At 35.1% G+C, this 19,672-nt stretch overlaps 1 protein-coding gene across 2 annotated transcripts in view; it reads left to right on the top strand.

The window, feature by feature from the left end:
* The first annotated feature begins 9,423 nt into the window (after positions 1-9,423).
* The window catches only part of LOC6047155 (zinc finger protein OZF), a 32,253-nt gene continuing 22,004 nt past the window's right edge, over positions 9,424-19,672 (top strand). Inside the window, exon 1 of one of the 2 annotated variants that reach the window (XM_038255395.1) lies at positions 9,424-9,589. The gene's annotated coding sequence lies outside the window, so the exon portion shown is untranslated. Of the gene's footprint in view, positions 9,590-17,065; positions 17,740-19,672 lie in introns of those variants that run through there. The other variant, XM_038255394.1, reaches the window with a different exon arrangement.

Genomic DNA, 19,672 nt, shown 5'->3' with positions numbered 1-19,672 from the left:
AAGATTTTTCAGTAAAACTAAAAAAAAAAAATTTTGTAATTCAAAGTTGTCGGTTCCGTTTCGTGGTCCTTCGCGTAGGGGAGATGGGGGTAAGACGGCCACCCTAAGGGAGAATCCTAATAAAATTTACACAACAGATTATTTTGATCTCAAATTACGTACATATTGTTCTACTAATAGTCCATTATCGAAATGACATAAATTAGTTGGTCTAAAAACCAATTATCAATACTTTTAAGCAATTTTAAAAAAATAATTGAAATCGTATATATATGAAATACGCGGGGTAAGACGGCCACCCATGTGGGGTAAGACGGCCAGTGCTATAAATTAACTTAATAACTTTGCTAAATCCACCTAAATACCTACATGGTTGGTTGAACAGACTTCTCTGAACATCATAACTATTTTGGTTGAAAAAAATCAGGTTTCAAATGTTAAGAAAAATGCTGTTTAAAAATTTTCATATTTTGGCTCAGTGAATTTCATATTATTGCGACCACATTGTATGAAAAACTGTGAATTTTTACTACAAAACAAACACAATTTGATGCAAAATAATTAGTTTGTGTATTTCGATTAGAATAAGTAAATCAAAATTATGTAAACAATATTAAATTAGCGATTTTCATGAAAAGTTTGATAGGATTTCATACTATTCAATGAGTTTTGCTATATCACAGTAAAGAATGTTGTCGAAACTGTACACAGAAAAAAAAATGTAAATTTACCCGACACTGAAATCATGTTTTGAACGTAAACATGCTCAATGTAAATTTGAAATTTCATTTAAATTGGTGAATTGCATTTAAATGCCCTTCTCGTAAGTTGAGATTCAATGTAACACATGAATCTAATGTAAATAGAACTTTTGTTTCTGGCAGAAATTAAATTTGAAATTTTGAAAAGCATGTAATTGTACTTCTGATGTAAAAGTAGCTCAATGTAAATTTAAAAAGCATTTATTTTCAATTACAAATCTGTTTCCCAAATGACAGCTCAAGCAGTCAACAAAACAAATCGGTTGAGAGTTATTGAAGTTTGGGGCGCTGCGCAGTAAAGTTGGAGTGTTTTCGCAAACTGCTTAATTTAGTGTAGTAAAATAAGGTAAGTGAGTCGCATAGCAACAGGTGAAATCTAATCTCATTGGGAAACTTGTTTGCTTTGGATGTTAGAGCATTTCTTAAGGTTAGAAGGTAAGATTTTCAAAGGGGATTCTGCATCCTGCTCGTTCTTATAGTAAGAGTTAACTGTCGTAAGCAAAATGCACTGTTTGTTACATTTTAGTCTTAAGCTATTTGACATTATTTTGTTTGAAATCTAGGGTCTTCTACAATCGAAACAGGTGGAAATTCTAATCAAAGTTTCACAAACTTACAGCATGATACTTCCGGATGCTTTTGAGAAGCGGTTGTCGTCCGGGTTGTGGCCGGACTCCGCTAGGGATTGTGTTCAATCGTGAGTGCGAGGCTTGCTCATACGACTTCGCAGCAGCTGCAGCACCGGACTGCGTAACAGTCGTCAATCAGAACAGCTTATCTACTGCCAGCGGGTACTGCGTCGAATGAGGTGTGGTGTTCTTGAAGGCTTACTGCAGGTTCTGGTGGGTACACCAGCAACATGACTTGGATGACCTGGTCTAAAAAGACCATCAGCGACTGCGTTTTGTGGTACGCCTGACGTTTCCGATTTCCGCGGGTGGTAGTCCGAGCTGCAAATTTTAAATTTTGCGTAAATAAATTGTAGATCATTTGCTGATTTACTTACCATCCGCTTTGCAGTCTTGAACACCAGACAGTACGTGCCGTTGACGCCAATGTTGGTGTAGTTCCGGGCTCAACAAGTTTGTCAAGACGAGTTTCGCTTCAAAAGCATTTCCCAGTGCTGGGGGCATGGTCAGTTTGTAATGTGACGTGGCCTGGTAGTTGATGAGGAAGTTCTGCAATCGAACGAGCGCCACGAGCACGTTCCGTACGCAAGCAGAACTCGGCAGTCTCAGCAAACTGGTGGATTCAAGTGTTAGCGATCTTGTCACGAGGAGCGCCAGCCAGTCAAGCGATGACTGAGGATAGTACTTGATAGTTTTAATGAAAAAATATATTTAATTTTTTTTTTCAGATCAAATATTATCTAGTCTTCAAGCTTACCATGTAGAAAGGGACAAATCCCGTACGGGTCGGCGATGCGCAGCTTGTTCTTAGTGGTCTTGTTCAGCTTGATGAAGGTGGCGTTGTTGATCTGCCGCAGACGGAACAGTTGCAGCAACTTGCGGACCTTGTTGATACCGCGGATACGGATGACGAAGGTCACCTTCGGCTCGGCCGAACGTATATGTTTCTGGCCTTCTTGGCCTCGCATGGCTTCTAAACCTCCTTATGCTCCATTCGGTCATACTTCTAAGCGTACCTCGCCGCGCGCAGCAGATTCTGCTTGCGACGAGGTAGCTTGACGACCAGCTCCTGCAGCTGGCGGCGTCTTCGTACACTTCCCGGTAGACATTCACCTTAGCCTTGATTACCTTCAGTTACAATTCCGACACTGCAGGCAGATTTTTCTCGTGTTGGCCCTCTTGTCCGCTGGAGCCTTGGTGGCCGGAGTATTCACAAATTTCACCGATTTTGGCCGAGAAAAACAAAGTACAAACTACATACCTTTCTGGTGTGGTGCACGTTTTACGTCGAAGGACAGAAAATGAAGATATGTTCCGGGTCCACTGTGTGGTGGCCAAGGCCAAACGGACGGAGGCAATTGACGGACGCAGGATGAGGGAAAACCTCGATCGTGGCCATCACATTTCATTTTCTGGTACGCGCTCTGGAACTCGACACCTCGACACGGACCGTTTACTAAACAAAACACGTTTATGGTGAGAAAAAAACTAACTTTGACAGCAAAGCAATCTACACGCGGTGTACACACCCAGTGAGTACAATCAACCCATTTTGAGTGTTATTTTAATCTTCAGTGTAAAATCTTTCGTTTTAGCATGGACACCCACCATTTACACTCTAGAGAAATACTAATGATTAAATCTTCATGCCTTGGATAATATAGTTCTGTAACCGGCCACTGTGGGGTGGGTCGAGCAAATATTACACGTTTGTTACAGATAACCAAATTTGCAGTTTCAGTTAGAAACACTTTAATAATTATAATAATCAATTATTGAAACAATGTAAATACGACAACCGTCAAAAGATTCGAACATTATTTTTTGGTCTTGAAATAAAGTCTTTGAATATATGAGTAAGCGGAGTAAAGCTAAGATAGTTGTAATTTTTTCAGATTTTTTTCTGAAAAAAAAAATGTTTTAAAATAGTTTATTTAAAATCGTTGCAAAGTAGGTATTCCTGGTTAGCGTGTAGATTTTGCTCGCAAGTTTGTTTTTGTTTTTGTGTTTGTTTTTCTCAGTGCGTCAATGTTTTTTCGTTATCCACCAAGGTGTTGACATCGAGATTCGACCAGTGCGGAGTTGTAAACGAAGCTGCTGGTTAAAAACATCCAGCGCCAGGAGGAAGAAGCGGACATCCTCGATTATTTGGCCAAGTTTGGGAAGATCGTAAACTGGCAGCAAAGGTCGGTCGTTCCGGTGCTGAAGGACAGCGCCTGCAAGTGTGATGCGAAGGTGGCTCGCCAGGTGTTTTGGGCGGATCGTACTTTTTCCAGTGAGGATGTTTAGGTATTGTTGAGTTCGTTACTTTTAATAATACATAAATTTAAATAATCTCATCTTTACAGATGTTTTGAATCCATGGATTGAGTACGGAGATCTGCAGTTAATCAAGGCCTTTCTTATAAAACAGATCAACGTTTGTAAGATCTTACGACGAATCCCAAATTAGATGTAGAATAACACGCTGAGGTTGAAGCAGATCGCCGAAGAAAACATCACTGAGCGTAAGTGTTTCGGAGTGATCATCACTAGAACAATGTTTTGATTTCCAGCAAATTACAGCGTTTCAGGAAGCGTTTTTCAAGAGCAACATCCGGATGAAGAAGAGGAGTTCCATCAACGAGCTGGCTACGAGAATTCATTCCTGGAATCGTCGATGGACTCCACAGTAGAGTTGTCGGAACCATTCGCTGCAGCGGCTGCTCAACGGCAGACAAATCGTTGGCACCGAAGCAACTCATCGGATCGGCGAACGAAAATATTAGGTGAATACATTCCGTATTGCCAAAATCACCATTTTCTAACATGACAACATCTAATAAGACGTTATTTTTCTTCTACTTCTAAAACTTAGCTAAATCTCATTCACTTATTTCACTTCGCTGGATCTAGATTCCGACATTTTGTTTAACCGCAATGAATATCAAATGCGTTTTAAATTTACATCGGATTCTAGATTCAGCGGAGCAAAAAAATTTTGTTCCTCCGGTAAATTTACGTTATTTTCATCGTAAATTTACACTTTTTTGAAATATTTTGAATGGGAACGTTTACGTTGGATGAAATGTAAATTTCAAATGAAGTTGATGTAAATTAGCATCATTAATGACGTGCACTTTTGGTACATCATTAATGATGTAAATTTACCCGATTTTTTTTTTCTGTGTAGTTAACAGCATTTTGATTAAAAATGGATAGTTTTATTGAAAATGCTTTTTCTTATCTACAAATATGTCTTAATAGTCATAAACCGTCAAAAATATAACCTATATCAAATAAAATCTACAAATTACGGGTGGCCGTCTTACCCCCGGAGGAGGTGGCCGTCTTGCCCCCAAATAAATTATTTTTTAAACATTTTTTTGTAAATAGTTCATCGCATTTTTTAAACTTTTTCGAGGGACATAATCTAGGGAAAACTTCAATTTAACATGAAAAAATATTTGAAGACAGGAAAACATATTGTTATCTAACAAAAATGCCTAAGTTGTAATTCATGAAAATTACATCCAGTTTCAAGTTCAAAAATTATTTGTTTATTTTGAGCTATTTTTATACTATTTCAAACAATATTTTTTGCAAAGGTGACTCCATATGCATTATTTAGCATGAGGAACAGTATAGCTAAACATTTTAGTAATTTTCATTAGTATACTTAGTAAAACAGTGGGGTGGCCGTCTTACCCCCAGCTCCCCTACAGTTAATTCTCCTAGGAAGAGGAGGAGTGCCCCTGCAAAGGAATTAGTGTTAGAAACAGAAAGGAATTTTTGCGAAGAAAAATTCTACTGTTTTTTAAGAGTGTAGAAGAAAAGAAAATTCCGGGTGTTTATGAAGCGCCAGTTAATACAAAGAGCCTTGGAAGTTTTTGAAGAGTGCCGTTCATGGGATCGTGACCTTTGGAAGTTTGAAAGAAGATGGATATCGGTACTGTTAAGAGTCCGATGGCGATGGTGTGGGAAACCCTGGCGCAGTCGAAGCTGTTGGACGGATCGACTGGAACGGGAAAAGGTTGCGGATGTACAGCAGAATCCCGGTGAGGAAGTTCCATTTTTCTTATTTAATCACTTTTGTCATATATGCTAAGTCAAGGCAACGATTTTTTATAATTTTTTTTGTGTCAAAGTTCTGATTTCCACGGCCTTCTTATTTTTTTATTATTTTTTTTTTGAATCCACACTGGTTTTGATTGGTTTCGCTCAATTAAAATTTTCAGTGTTTTACAAAAATTTTCACATGACATATTTTTTAAATATAAAATTATTAATTTGTTACATTTACTCTGTTTAAGTTGTGGTGGATATTGGAAAATAATTCTGTTTTTTCTGATTTTATGATTTGAATGTAACAAACTTTTGTTCAAAAATGTTTCTGCTATAAAACAGATACAACTTTTATTCAGAGTAAAATTATTCATAACTTTAATGAAAAAATAAAACCGATTGAAACTTTTACGACATTCATTAATTTATTAACGTCCGATTTTATCAATTTTGAATTTCCAATTTGTTTACATATTTAAAAAAAGAAATGTGGGTTATAAGGTGGTAATTACAATCATGTCAAATTTATGAAGTAGTGTGCTGAATATTTTTTTATATTGATGTTTTACTGAGCTTGATTTGCTCTCCATCGTCTCCACAATTTCTCATTTCATTTGAAATTTTGAAAGTATTTTTAGTATTGAAAAAAATAAATATTTTAAAAGTTTTTGAAGTATTTAAGTATTGAAAGTTTAAAAAGTATGTTAAGTACCTAAAATATTGAGAGTATTGAATTAAAATATTTACAGTATTAAAGTATTTAAAGCATTCAAAGTATTAAAAGTGTTTAAAATATTTGAAGTATTAAAAATGTTTAAAGTATTTTAGGTATTAAAAGTACTTAAAGTAGTTAAAGTATTTATAGTATTTAAAGTATTTAAAATATTTAAAGATTTTAAAGTATTTAATGTACTTAAAGTATTTTAAGTGTTTAAAGTATTCAAAGTATTTAAAGTATTTAAAGTATTTAAAGTATTTAAAGTATTTAAAGTATTTAAAGTATTTAAAGTATTTAAAGTATTTAAAGTATTTAAAGTATTTAAAGTATTTAAAGTATTTAAAGTATTTAAAGTATTTAAAGTATTTAAAGTATTTAAAGTATTTAAAGTATTTAAAGTATTTAAAGTATTTAAAGTATTTAAAGTATTTAAAGTATTTAAAGTATTTAAAGTATTTAAAGTATTTAAAGTACTTAAAGTATTTAAAGTATTTAAAGTATTTAAAGTATTTGAAGTATTTAAAGTATTTAAAGTATTCAAAGTATTCAAAGCATTTAAAGTATTCAAAGCATTTAAAGTATTCAAAGTATTCAAAGTATTTAACTTGTGAGGAATATTGAGCTTAGTTTTCCATTCATCTGCATTGACTATTTCTTATTCCTGATTTTCTGTTCTTCTTTTGCTCTCCCTATCATCTATCTCTTTTTTGTCATTGTGAGGGGATCATCGATCCATCCGCATTGACATACTATCTTTTCATTTTTCTGCCTTTCTTTATATTTTCCACTGTCTTTTTCACACTTACTACCAGTCTTTGTGAGGGGATACTGAGCTCGATTTGCTCTCCATCCGCATTGACCTTTTCTCATCTTTGATTTTCCTTTTCATCAGTAGTTAGAATCAAAGCCGGGGATCGGGGAGGGAGCACCAGGGCAGTGGACGGTATGCTGTAATGGCGGAGATTGGATGTAGATAGTGGAAGACCAGAACTACGTCACAAGGGGGAAATAGTTTATTAATTATACAATTCTAAAGGATTGTCTAATTACTACATCTATTGACCCCTGTCAGTCTCCAGCTGTCTGCCGCGCCCTTTTAGGCCCCCAACAGGGTGCGAGCCCTGTTTTTCAGCTTTGTCAAACTTTTTTCGGAGTTATTGGAGGTTACTGTCGGAAGGAGATTCTCTTCCCCTGAGGACACCGTGAGTGATTTTGCTCGTTCGCGTCCAACCACCCCTTTTTGGCCCTTCATACGGCAGTAATTTGAAAATGCTCCCTTTAAGTCTGAGCCACTGTAATTCTAGGCAACCGCTACATAGGTCATCCTTGTGGCCCTGTTGGTTATCAAATCAAATCAAATCAAATCAAATCAAATCAAATCAAATTTAAACAAAAATCTATATGTCGAAACAAGCCATTTTGCATCATTAGTTTATTCATACAAGAGTCTCCATGCAAATAGTGTAGGCCAGTGTTTCTCAACCTTTTGCGATCCATTCCCCCCTTGTCTGTTTGCTAGAACTTCATTCCCCCCCCCCCCTTATTTTTAATTTACTGGTATGCACGAATATAATTACAATTTTCATAACAAATTAAAGTGTAAATTACGCAATAAACTATAGTAGGTATTTGAAAACGTTTTATTTTAATTAAAAAAAAACTTACAGACAATGCAGGTTTGTTTATTTGATAATTTTTTTTTGAACAAGAAAAGACACTTTTTTGGCTTCTTTTCGTTTAAATTACAATAAATTTTAAAATATGTACAAATATTAAATGTGATTAACAATTATCTTCAGCAGAAGACAGATCACTCTCAAAAATGTAACGAATTTAATCAATCTTAAATAATATTTGAACAACTTTTTTTCAATTTCCAATTATTTTTCAAAAAATTGTGTACGCTTTCTAAGTGTACGAAAATCTCACAGAAACCAACAAAAAAATCTGTCACCAAAAAATCTCCAAAAAATACAAATGCCTGAGAAATATGAAAAAAACATTTTTCGTTATTGTTTCAAAGAATTGTCAAAATTCACAGAAATGGAAACTTTAATGATAATTTTTTTGGAAAAAATCAAATGTTGTTATTACTAATCAAGAAACTGAAAGTTGCAAAGAATGTGTCAGATAATTATTTAAGACATTGAATTTCTATTCAACCCTCATTCCCCCCCCCCCTAGGATGGGCAAATTCCCCCCCAGGGGGGAATTCCTCACCGGTTGAGAAACACTGGTGTAGGCTGTCCATAGAAAAGTGCTATGAAAACATTCTAAAATCTGTATCTCAAGAAGGGATTTCTGATTAATTTGGAGTTTTTGACAAAATTATAGGTTATGGTTAGTATCATTCAGTAAAAAACTAAACTCTTTAAAAAATACCCACTTTAAAAAAAAACAAAGTCTTGATTTTGAAAACTTAACCCCTTTGATTTTTTTTTGATTAAAAAAAATGTTTTTAACCAAGTTATGGATTTTTGAAAAAAGGTGCATTTTGAAAAGTTCAATATGCAATGCACACATGTTCAAAAAACAATTTTCATTGTAAAATTCTAGAGTTTTTTTAAAGGTCTTATAAGCAGATATATCATATGCTTAAAGGACCGAAATGTATAAGTGTAAAATGTTTATAAAGTGTAACATTTTTGAGATAAAGGCACTTTTAGGTTAACATATTCGACAAAATTGTCTTTTTAATTAAATCAAATGCCCATCCTTGTCCATCTTTGAAAAAATATATTCCAAAAGCTGAGTAAATTTTCTACAATTTGCATTTAAGACATTGTTGATCCAAACTCTGGTTGCAGAGATATAGCCTTGCAAAGAATGAAAATTGCCAAAAAATAGTTTATCTAAGTTGTCCTGTTCAGTCCTAATAGGTCCTAATCATAACCAACAACTTTGCCGAAGACACAAAATCGATCAGAAAATCCCTTCTCGAGATACAGATTTTCGAACTTTTCACAATCAAAAAGTATCGTTCAACTTCACTGGGCTCGCTAAGTGGTGCCAGCAAATTTAGATGAAAATAAAATTGTTAGATTGTTGGTGTATTTTCTTACTGGGAATAATGTTTGATATAATGTAAAATATATTTTGATGGCAATATAAAATATTTTGACAAATCAAGTTATGAATTTCGTCAAATAATTTAAAAGTTTCATGCACAAATTATTCCAAATTGCATCAAAAATACACAAATCTGGCATCGCTTCCCCCGCGCGCATGCGCAAAACAGTAAACACAGCTCGAACTGTCAAAATATTGAACGAACAGACAGAACAGAGGCAGAGGGTGAAAAAAGTTGGTGAAAAATCCCGTCCGGGAGAAGCGACGACGTTCCTGTTCTGCTCCGCGCCGTGAGTCTCTTTCTGTGGGTTCCTGGTTTTCCGGGGGCCGATCAATCTGTATCCGAAATTGTGTGTCCAACTCTGCAAGTAAGCGATTTGTGTGTGAAATTAAATGTTTGTGATGTTCGTTTGAGTTGCATGAAAATTATGTGCATTTTACTTTATTTCACCAAACCATAGAAAAGAAATCTCCTGCATGACTTTATTTTTGCGCTTTCCGTCCCCGTGATTGTTTCTGTGTGAGCTTGAAATCTTTAATGAGAGTAGAAGCGACTAAATGGCTAGGCTAGGAACGATGACTGCACGGACTTTAGGCTAGGAACCTGCCCTGCCTCGAGAACTTGCCAAGTGTCAAAGTGCAGTCTTTCGATATTGGTCTGGTCTCGCCCTCTTCAGAGACTCGCATGACGACGACGACGATGAGGCAGGCAGGCAGGCAAGCAATTGATTAATTAAGAGAGCGTTGGTTTAAAAATAGACCAATTGCGTAATTCCGCGACTCAACGCTCAACGTTTCGGAAATGTCGAAAACTGTGCTCGAACCTTCGCCAAAAAAGAGTAGAAAAAATCCTCCTCCACAGTCTAATCTATAATGGGGAGAGCTCACGGTTATCAGTAGAGTTCGCAGTGGGGATTTCTGCGGTTTCGTTTGCCTCGGACTTGAAGCAGGGAACCCTGGCTTTGTGGGAACCGATTTTTTTTTCACTTTCTGCGGTATCGCGCATGTTTCCTTGGGTGTGCAGTGCTAGCAGCGACCAAGTCACGTCAGGTCAGGGAAGGGTAGGGTTTGTATTGTGTTATCAGGCTTGCTGCGTCACGACCTGCAGGAAAAAGACTTCAATGCGAGAGTCCTTGCAGCACTAATCGCTCGATTTGAATGGCTTTTTCTAATGCATTGCATATAAGTTGGACACTGCACAGCTCTGAAGAGAAAAATCTAGGATAAGCTGATTATTAAAAGCAACATTTTAAGAAAAGGTAATCTTTTTCGAATAATGAGAGGTGATGCTTCTCCACTTGATTACCCTTTTTTAACAAAACGATGGAGACGCGTGATGCTTCTAATTTGGACTCTTTTAAAATACATAGAAGACCAATTTCATGAAATTTCGAGGTAGAGATGAACCAATTTCTTATCTTTTTCTTTGCAATTTTCTTCAACATGTGTGTGTGTGTGTGTGTGGTCCAATCCAATACCTGCTAACCGGTAGCAAAATTATGGGAAAGTATAATTTGTACTTTGTTTATGCCGAATGCTGATACAGTGGACTCTCTGGCTGTCGATCTTCTCGATATCAATATTGCTCCAGCTGTCAATAAATTGTTCAGTCCCTTCAAATAGATTGCTTTGATTTTCCGTTCTATAATTTGATAACTCCCGCTCTCGACGGTCCCTTCAATATCGACAACGAGAGAGTCCACTGTACAACTTATCTCAGTCCCGGATATTAGGTGGTGATAGCCCTCGCGCTGCTTCCAACGACCCATTTCAGAATGACAGAGCTCCTTGCGGTCCAATTCCGAGGTCGCTGGGCATTGTTCGGCCCCGCCTAAACATAGAAGCAAGCATATGAAGGAAACTCGATCTATATTCAGACTTCTAATCCCGTCAGGCAAATCAGGGACCAGCGCGTATTTAATATGAGAAGATAACATGTTTCAACACTACGGATCAATTCACTACTAGAGTGTAAACCTTCTGATGGCTGACTGCTTAGCGTCCCAGACCACCACCAATCCAAAGGTGCAAATTCGAATCCCACCTGATTCATTTTCGTTTTTGTTCATATTCAAAGTTCAAATTCTTGATTCCAAATTTCAAAGGTACCGACCGGGATTTGGTCCCTGAACCTTTCTGCTTGTGAGACAGAAGCCGTAACCATTAAGCCACGGAGCCGGTGCATCTTTGCAATTTTCTTCAACATGTTTTTTTAATCAAAGCAGCCATTTTGGCCGCCATCTTGGATTTAATAAATAAGAAAAGTGTTGGGATCACATTAAAACTGGACAATCAAAAATAAGACATCAACAATGTTTTTATTTTTCTTGAGAATTGTTTCCGAGGCCTGGACTGTACTGATTAATGTTCATTTGAGATTCCCGATAGAGGTTTCTTTATCGTGATTTTATTTATTCAAGCTGAAAAAGTTTGTTGCAAGAATATTTCCGTTTTTTTTTGGAAAAACGCCCTGACTCAGGGAGGTTTTAAAAACACCCAAAAAGCAACAAAAATAAAAATTAGTTTGTTGGTCCTTTTAAAGAAAACTCAAGATTTTTTTCATTTGAATCATCGATGCTACTGATCGTTGTTTAGAACAAAAAACTCTACTAAATAAATAAATTCAATTGTTCAGTTTTCGTTGTAATCTCTGGGCTTCTTGTAAACATATTGCTTTTCATTAGATTCGGATCACATTAGAAATTGGTTACTAAATATAAAAAATTTTGATTCGTTTATAATATGCTTTTAATTGTTCTTATCACAATAATTAGTGCCTTGATCTGTTGTAAATAACCTATTTAGGATTTTATTATTGAGCAGTTTTTTTTTATCTAAGAAAATCCTATATTTTGCTATTGATATTTTTTACTGGCAATTTAAAAGGGTAATGTGTGCGAAAATCCCATTTTTTATTTTGATGACTAAAAAATCACGTTTCACGTTGTATTAAAACCAAAATCTTGCTCGGTTGCGTTGACCAGCATTCCTAAAGAAAGTGGGGTGCTAACTTTCTCCTTATAAAATACAGCTGACTAAAAACTAGTTTTAAATATGTATTTTGCTCAAAAATCACGTTTTTGACCAGTTTCCGCAATCAAAATTGCGTATTAATAGTAAGAACTTAATTTAAAAAAAAATCACAGTTTTATGACTTTTGAATTCAATAAACACAACCGGTTGAATTTGAATTCATTTTTATTGTATTTTAAAATAAAATATTAATTTATAAATTATTCTTAATTATCATACAACTTTTGTTGTTAAACAATTGGTGATTTTTTTTGATAAATTTGTTTTTTTTTGTTTTTTTCTTTGAAATATGTGGGGCTTATTAACAGGAAAATTATATTTTTTAAATAAATAATTATTTATTGAATTGATCTCTAACAACTTAAAAAAACAATGTGATTTGATTAAATTGTTTTCTTTAAAAAATGTCTGAGATATCAAGGATGATCAATCAATCATGGATATTTTTAAATATTGTTTTGAGCATTTTAATTCCAATGTTAACAAATAAAACATAAGTCAAATTTTCTTATCTATTGAGTCAAAAGTATTTTCTGAAATCATCATATTTTTTTTTTGGGTTAGTAAAGCTTAATCTCAACTTCTATCTGCAAAAAAAATCACTTTTCTACAAGATATCAATTTTGGGTAGCTACAATATAAAAACAAAATTGTAATATATTTTTTTCAACCTGTAACTTTTTTTCTGGAATTCTTTTTGCCAATGGTTTTTTAATTGAGCAGGGGGTTCAAAAGTTAAAGAGTGCATTTGTATGAATACATGTAGTAAACAATTTATTTATGTTTTGTTTTTCTATGCAAAAGTTATATGCTTTGAAGTTAAACAATTTAAAATTTAAAATTTCAATACACTCAACCCCCGGGGGTTGGTCACTTTTTAGTTCGACACTTTTTTAGTTTGTACCCCGTTGGTTGGTCAAAGTCAAACTAAAAAGTGACGAACTGTCACTTTTAACACTGCGCTCACGCACACTATCAAAACAAACGTTTGATAGTGTGTGTGAACTCCGTGTAAAAGGGGTGTCAAACTGAAAAGTGACCCCGTTCGTTTGACAACAGTTGGTATCAAACCTTCGGGGTTTGAGCGTAGTACATTTCCTCTTTTACAGTACTAATTTACTAAATAACCATAACGAAGCTTTATAGATTTTGAGTTAGGAAAAAAGGGCGTGGAAATAAGTTTAATGGAAATAAGGGCTTTGAATGTGAATCCGATCAAAACCGGCTTTGTTTACAACTAGTGCTTTCGATTTTTCGAAAGCTATACACTCAAACCCCGATGGTTTGACACACTTTTTACACGGAGTTCACACACACTACCAAACGTTTGTTTTGATAGTGTGCGTGAGCGCCGTGTAAAAAGTGACAGTTCGTCACTTTTTAGTTTGACTTTGACCAACCAACGGGGTACAAACTAAAAAAGTGTCAAACGAAAAAGTGACCAACCACCGGGGGTTGAGTGTATTGAGATTTCCAAAAAAGCGTCCAAGTGGTTTATGGATGGTCCCAATTAGACATGTTTAATCAAGCTAGATTTAGACTTTTTTTTCAATATTTTTTTTAAGACGGTAAATTAAGCAAATTTAATGACTTCTGAAATAAGTAGTGATTAAAGTGAAAGGTCTTTTTTATTTTCCTACTGTACAAGAACTAAAATGAGTTGAACGAAAGATTTCATTCCAAAGGTTGAAGTCTTTCGTAAACAAGTCTATTTAGTCCGCGCGAGTTGTGGCTTATCTCGGTATTCAGTTGCTCTTGCTAAGGAGCATCTACTGCGCTGTTTACACTGTTCTGATGTTTATTTTAATCCCTCATATACATTCGTACAAATCTTCCCACAGACGCGCGCACACACACGTTCACGCACATGCATGCCATAATTTATTTTTGGATATAACCGTCTGCCTTTTTTCTGTACTGACGCAAAACCGCGCGTCCCAACATATGTCCGCAAGTCACTCAGCCAAAGCCAGCAGCAGTACACGAAACTGCTCGAATTACTTCGTCCTCTCGGGGTCGACTGCGCCGCCACATGTGTGTGCTTTCCCTTGCATGTGGTAGGATCATTCGATCGTCTTCCCTACGAAGCGCGCCCGCGATCAACGCGACGACCACGAAAAACGTTCTGCTCTAGATTGGACTTGAGCGTTTGACGACGATCGTGACCGAATGTGTAGCACTCTCTCTCTCCCTTCGGGTGGGATTGGCACGGTACGGCAATGGGTAGTTTTTTGCATTTTTTTTCTTTTTTTAATTTATTAATAACAATAATTGAATTTGTTTCATATCCCCCATTAAATTATTTTTTGAATGAGCGGATTAATTGCTTATTGATAAAAAATAATAAAAATATTGATTGTAAATCGTAAGTTTTAATTTCCTAACATAGACCTATCAGTTCGCCTGTCGCAAACCCAAATTCTTTGATTTTACGTATGGCGATAATCATTGAGTTTTTGGATTTTTCATTTTGCAGAATATTTTTTTATGTATTTTTAGTAAAAGCGAGTATTTTATTTAAAGATGTAGGAGGAGTGACATTGCGTTATGCAAATGTTTGTTTAGGCGTTTAAAAGTTGAACCAAATCCAAACAAAATTATTGAGGTAATAAAATCTATTTGCAATCATTTTAAGCCTTTTTTTTTCTTTGTTTGCATAAATTTTGATTTTTTTTGATGATTTTTTAACCAAACATTGGCGATTTAATCACAAAATTACACCAAACCTTTGAAAAAGATTAGCCAGATTCATTTTGCATTCGAATAGTTACAGCTTTGTTGTAACTTTGTATCCATGTTGTTGTTTTGAAGATGTTAAAATAAATTAATCTCGCTTCTAGATGGAGTCAATCTAAGAAAATCCCCGAAAGTCAAATTTCCACCATTTGGATAATTCTGATGTTTTGACAAGTTCAAAATTTCAAAGTACAGAAAAATGCAATAAAATCCTTTTTAACATAATATAATAAACAAAAACAAAATTGAGTATTTACTCAATGAATTTAGGCCCTCGTCTCCCCTTCAAAGTTTACTAAAATTTACATTTTCATTGGAAAAAAATCTTGCAACACATTAAAATAAAAATAAAAAATAAATGAAAACTTTAAATCTTTTTACAAATTTTGGGACCATTTTTTTTAGAAAATCATTGACATTTTGCAAATTTTTGGTTGTAGCATAACTGTACTGTAATGATTTTTAAAGTATTTTGTTAAACTTTTTGTTTCATAATTTCGAAAAACAGGCTCGAAATTTGTGTTTATTTAATGTCAAAAATAAGGTTTATACTGATCTTTAAATCTTGAATTTATTTTTTACAAGGGGAAAATTTTATGAAATCTCAGCGCTTCGAAAATATTTTTTGCAAGTTTGCTTTATTTCCCTTAATTATTTTTGAATTGTATAAAACTAAACATTTTAAATAAAATTAAAACAAAAAAATCCAGCCGTTGCTTTTGCACCAAGATTTTTGTTACACACATTTTAGGCTGTTATTTAAAGTTTCTTTTTTTGCAAAAAATTTTGTTTTCGTCACATCTTACATTTTTTAAAACTTAATATTGCAAAACAAAAGAACTAGTGTTAAATGCATATTAAAACACTTTTTTCATTCAAATGTAAAGACTATTGCTTGTGGCTTGAATTTTGATATTTTTTTGCCCCTTTCCCTCGACCTCAAATACTTTGAAAATACGGAACGGAAGCATTTGATATTTTTTTTTTATCCATCCCCTGAAATACTGCTTATGAAATTATTTACAAGAAAGTCTGACTATTTTTATCAAAAAGATTTTTGCAGGATTAGGTCCGTAAGTTTGAAAGTTTTGTAATAAGAAGATTAATTGAAAATGGTGCACTTTATCCAAAAATGTGTCATTTTTGATTGCAAATACGATTTTGCAACCAAACATGATTTTTGAAGAATTTTAGATTTTTTCTAAAAAACTTCGGTACCAGATTTTGAACCCTTAATTCTAGAGTTTTTTTTGAAAAGGTCCTATAAACATATGCTTATAGGACCTTTTAAAAATATTCAGAATTGTTAAATAAATCGAAAAATTCAAAATACTTATTGTGCAAATTCAACTCTTCAAATAAGAAAACTGGGATACATTTTTTTCCGTATATCTATTTTTGCCGGAGATATCAAATCAATCCGGAAAACTCTTCTCAAGATACAGATTTTAGAATATACCCATTTTATATGAAAAAAAAAAACTAATGATGCAAAATGGCTTCTTCTGGCAGAAGGGGATTTGTGGACAAAATTTAAAATCTCTAAAAATCTTTTCCTTTCAAAATTTTCTTTAAAAATCAGGAAGCAAAAAAAAAATATTGACTATTATTGACATTTTGATTGATAAAACATTTAAAATCAATTGTAACCGATTCATAATACATTGCTTAATTCTTATTTATGTATTTTCGATAAAATAAAAAAAAAATAATCATTTTACAAAATTTTGAACTTTTGGACTTAACTAAATATATTAAAAAAATAATTTATAGGAGAGCTTCGGATAATCGAGTAATAGCTTAACAATAAAATTTCATATTTTTAATTTTTTTTCAAAAACTCTAAAAAAATCTTCTCACCAGCACACCGCGCTTCCCATATCGCACCCGAACTCACAGTGCTGAGCTGAGTCCAAGTCCCAAGAAGGAAAAATTTGAAAAACAGACGAACGACACGAAGCGGCCTGACAGAGAGCGCGCGCGCGCTCACCACAGTCCGACTCCAACAATCAGGGCATTCAGTTCACTCGGCGGTACTAAACTTGGTACTAGTACTAGTTCAAAGCCTAAATATTTCAAGTTGTCACATTTTTCGAGGTTCGTCGTTTCATTAGTCGTCATAAACAAACCAACTAATTCTAGTGAGTGCTTAGAGTTCAACGTTCGGAAGCTGTACCACACCGCCGCCGCGAACAGCTGCATCCTCTCTCTCGCGTGATCTGTCGCTTGATCAGTCTGTTGATCTCCGTGTGGCTGTGCAACGACCGCGTGCGCAGATCGCTCGATGTTCCCGGAATTGAGCAATTGAAACAAATCAGAATACTACAGTGGTACTGAAAGTTTCGTCACAACGACATTCGCACTCGGGCAGTGTGACGAAAGGTCAATTTTGCTGGTTGAATTGGTTCAACGCGGACTCTGTTATCATCGGACAATACACACACAACGCGCCACTCTCGGGCCAGAACAATACGGAACGAACGATTTTGATAGAGCGCGACGACGTGACCTGGTGGTGTTGGTAGTGTGTGGTGGCCGGGTCTCTCGTCAATTGGACCTGGTTAGCAAAAGTGTGCCGAAGTCGTAGTCTCGGTTGTGTCGTATCGCCCGGTGGCGAACCTGCCTAGTTATGTTTACTTTATGAACGAATTTCGTAATTAACGTTCTTATCGCGCGCGCGCTCGCGGCCTTAAAAAGGTTCCACCGTCGACGCCGTCGAAGTCTGTGTAATCATCATCGCCGCCGCCAAGTAAGTATACCCCCGCTAAGCTGAGTGTGTGTGTGTTTGAGTCGCTTGTTACAGTTTGCGCACTCTTGTAGTTGTCACCCTGTTCGCTTCGTTTGATAGTCGTTTTTTGTTGTTATTAGAACAATAAGTCTAACCAAACACCTCACAAAAACAATTACTCGATAAAGAAGTATTACTTCTTCTGCTTGTCTGAAGCTACCGACTGACTGAACACTGGTGTCGTCGCGGCCAGTGAAATTTGATGACATGGTGGTAATGGTTGAGGTTCTTGTTCCCATGTGCAGCAGGGTTTCTTGGAATAATTGTTATTGGTCTTCTTGCTGGTGTTGTTCCCGGCTGGCGACTACAATTCGATATTGCACGATCGGCGACGAAACTGCTTGGCGTTGGTGACACGTGGGGTTCGTTTCATTGGTGCATTCAAATTTCCGCGTGGAGTGGAGAATTTAATTATAAAAAATAATGGTCATAATATATCATTTTTTTTTTTAATTTCTGCTATTTTAAACTTCGGTTTACAAAATGGTCAAAACCGATCAATATTAATTTATTGTTACTCTAGGACGAAGTTTGTATTAAAGCTTTTTAAAATATATTAAAAAACACTCTTTTTTTTTGCAATTTTATCGGTTTTAAATGTAGGTTCAAGCTTCATCAAGCAAACTTCGTCAAAAAATTGATTTACGTTGCATTAAACATGATACACAGAAAAAAGTCAATTCTCAAAATCGTGAATTGTGTTCATGAATTTGAGAACCACGAATGAACATATTGACGTTTATCGTGTAAATGGAACATTAGAGTGTAACAAAATTGACTTTTTGGCGGGCATTCAGGGGTTTGTTCCAGTGGGCATACTGAACCCAAATCCCAAATATAAGCTTGATTGGACGTAACAGGAGCTGGTGCTCCGCCCTTAAATTTTAAATTGGATTTAACCCGTGAAAATACTTTTTTTTCAAAAATGTCTATTTTTGAGGCACTTTGGCCACCAATGCGTTTACCAAAAACATTACTGGCGTGTAGGCCAGATCCTTGCTCATCTTTTGGTATATATAACATTGAAGTTTGGAGCACCCTGGAGCTCGGTACAGACCTTCAAAGTTTGGCATTTTTTTCGAGAAATCGGCCCTGGCAAAATCAAATGGCGTCTCGGGCGTCGCGAGGTGCGACGCATATCTTTTTTTGCCGGGGACGATTGGTGGCCGAAGTGCCTCAATAATGGACATTTTTGAAAAAAAAGTATTTTCACGGGTTAAATCCCATTTAAAATTGAAGGGCGGAGCGCCAGCTCCTGTTACGTCCAATCAAGCTTATATTTGGGATTTGGGTTCAGTATGCCCACTGGAACAAATCCCTGAATGCCCGCCAAAAAGTCATTTTTGTTACATCCTAATGGAACATACTCATGAATTAATTCCTTCGTGGTTCTCAAATTCATGAAAACAATTCACGATTAGCGGGAATTGATTTTTTTCTTTGTAGAAAAATAACAAAAATCTGCAATATTTTGTATGAATTTTGTTTTGAAAATATTTTCTAAAGTTAATGTCCATTGCCTCTGGTCAAAGTTAAGGAACAAAAAAGTTAATGGAACTAAAATTAATTGAATAATTGAATGAATAAGAGTTGTAAAATGAAAATGAAATTATAAGCTATGAATTTAATATTTTAATGAATATTTGTTTTTTTTATACTGAATTTTACAACATAACAGTTATTTTGTAATCATTAGTTTTCAAAACTCCTAAGTCCAGATGAAATTTTGTATTGCGAGAAGAATATTTTACAAAAAAAAAAACTAATATTTTAAAACTGATTCAACAACGCAGGAAAAAGCATTTTCAGTTGCTTTCACTTGATTACACGTCTATTTCTATAAACTTTGATAAATAACATTGCCAAAACTATGGGATAATTTTGACCAATATTA

The sequence above is a fragment of the Culex quinquefasciatus genome, chromosome 2 (genome assembly GCF_015732765.1).
Source record: "Culex quinquefasciatus strain JHB chromosome 2, VPISU_Cqui_1.0_pri_paternal, whole genome shotgun sequence".
In the NCBI taxonomy this organism is placed as follows: domain Eukaryota; kingdom Metazoa; phylum Arthropoda; class Insecta; order Diptera; family Culicidae; genus Culex; species Culex quinquefasciatus.
The sequence above is the reverse complement of the archived record's forward strand: the minus strand, read 5'-3'. Positions and strand labels throughout refer to the sequence as shown.